A 2,716-nucleotide genomic window follows, 5' to 3' on the forward strand; every position below is an offset into this window, starting at 1 on the left:
TTTTTTTTTTAGCCTGTCCCACTGATACATCCTCAACTCTTCTATTTCTGCTCTGCAGGCATCGCCACTCTCATTAAATATTTTCACAGCTCAGAAAAATTCCGGTTCTGAACCACCAGACTGGAGACTGTCCTTTCTTGGTATTCTTCATTGCATATTTTCATCAGTTATCTCACAGCGCCCAGATTGCTACAATGTCTATTACCATTTAAAATGAATTTCTATTTTAGCCATGAGAAGTTACATTTACATGTTTATCTAAACTAAACACAAAACTGCGTGAAGTTGAATGAATAAAAAAAAACGACTCATTCTTACTGGTTACTGTAGAATAATTTCAATCATGTAATTTTTTAAAATGTCTTTAGATGGAAAGGTCTTCTCAAGTTCCACATTTCCCGTTCCTCCCTTTTGTCTTTCCCCTAGACTGCTTCTCGCATGTCAGACTCTTCTGCCATCGTGGCCCCCTATTTCCTTCGTTAAGACTTAGACTCTGTTCCAGAGAAGGAATGGTGAAGTTTCCCTTTCTGAGGTACAGTCTTCCACTCTAAGGATGCTTAATGCCTTGCTTCTAACATATTAACAACATGCTGCATAGTATGAGTAAATGTTTCCAATAAGATTTAACTGTCTCTTTTGTATAATGTACGCTTTAAATCAGAAAGACAAATTACCCAATGTGTCACTTCTACTTGACCTAATAATATAATTTTCAAAAGTTTTGTTGCTCTTCACATTGTCTGGGACATATTTTGACAATTTTAATTCCTGCAGTCATTACACAGCTAGTCAATGCCCATATGCTTGATGTTGTTCCTATTCTCATTTGCCCCTCCTATTTGACAAGCTTTCTTAAAAATCATACATATGTAAAAAAGTATCTGCAATTTAAATTTTATTTCATTCATGTCAGATATAACAAGTGCAACTTGAATGTACAAATTCTGAACAAAACATAAAAAAGGGAATAAAAACTAACAACAAAAAAACTTATTTAAGCAGATTCATGCAGAGAAACGAATGGGACACTGCAGATGTCACTGATCCTGTTTTTACCTTGAATTACGACAAATGCAAAAGGCTGCTAACAGACTTCCAACCGGGGTCATCAAAGGAAGTTCTACATCAGAAAAACTGAGAGGTGGAACGTTCCCTCGAATTCAGACAGCATGCTACAAACTTATTTTCTATTTTTAAAGTAGTCCTTGAATAAATATCCAATCCTGGAATTAGAAATTACATCTGAAGTCTGATAAAATAATTTACCTTTTGTATTGGGAATGCATTCTTACAAAAGAAACACTACCAGCTATCATTTTATAGGTAAGCAAGGGCTTTCATTTAAAGTGCATCTGTATGCTTATATATTGAGGTGAACTGTTTCACAGAGAAAGGAATCTTTCCAAAACAGAGGTTCTTGAATGATTGTTTTGGGAAGTCGCCTCCCTGATGTGTGAGCATTTAGAATCTTTGTGCCACCTGATGTTGCTCCCGCACACCTTGCCTTTTTAGTAAAATCTATACACTTTCTCTTCAGGAAACCCTGAAGAAAACCTTTGGGTTAAGAGGACACAGCAACATCCATATCTGAGACAGAGCTCTATACAGATTAGTGTTTCAATTGACAGAATAAGCCCTTCATCGGTCTCTGAAAAGCACCAGTTACCTCAATGACAATTAGAGAGACACTCAAGATAATCTCATAAATAGTTCAAGATCCTTACCCACCCCCACCCCCACGTTAACTGCATATTCCATGATACCGCTGGACTCTACAAGAGTCCAACACACAGGGCACCATGAGGTTTGAAATTGATGCCATTCAAATACATCGCCTAATTTATTTCTGTTTATATATTTTATTTTTCAATTCCATTACTTATATACATGTTTTTGGTAATTATAGTAAAGATGCTGGTGAAAGTAATTTGTTTAACATTTCATAATACGTGCAAAAGCAAAAACACTGATTTAAGGAAAAGTAATTTTTACAACTATTCAGCCCCAACAAACGATGACAAGCAGTTAGGCAATATCATGACTTGCAAAGTTTTACTTAGCATAATATTGCAATTCAAAATATGGCACAGAATTAACAATACAGATAACAGTCCCACTGGCTAAACTCAGCCAGGTTTTGACTAATTTGGTTTAAGTCGAAATTTGATTATATAAAAAGATTCCTGAAAGTATTGAAAAAGAAACAGTGTACATGAAAGAGAATTCAACAATGTTTACAAAATGCCAAAAGTTCTTACTCTGTCCCCCCTTATCCATAAATAATTAATGAAGTCCCCGTTCCCCTCCCACCCCCCCAGCCTCAAAAAGATTTACAAAGATAAATTTAGCTCAGTGAACAGAACCAAAAGATGACTGTTGTTAGACAGTACCTGGTTAAAAGCTCAAGCACTTTCATAAGAATTCATATATATTGTCTCTGGAGGAATATAAATAATCCAATAGCATTGCTCTTTTGGGTTTTGGACACTTCTCACTTGGGAGTTATAACTGTTCTTGTGCTTTGAATAAAACATGAGCTTTAAAGCGGAAAGCTGATGGTATTCGAAATTCACCATCTTCAAAGTTCATTGTGAGAGTTCTTCTCTGCAGCTTTGAACATCAGGATAGAATTGAAAATTTTGAGAGCAGGGCCCAGCTTAATGCTCATAATTTTAACAATGTCTGTTTGGGTCATAAGCAGAAATGCTTCTCCATC

This window comes from Pteropus vampyrus, unplaced genomic scaffold (genome assembly GCF_000151845.1).
Source record: "Pteropus vampyrus isolate Shadow unplaced genomic scaffold, Pvam_2.0 Scaffold43, whole genome shotgun sequence".
Classification (NCBI taxonomy): Eukaryota; Metazoa; Chordata; class Mammalia; order Chiroptera; family Pteropodidae; genus Pteropus; species Pteropus vampyrus.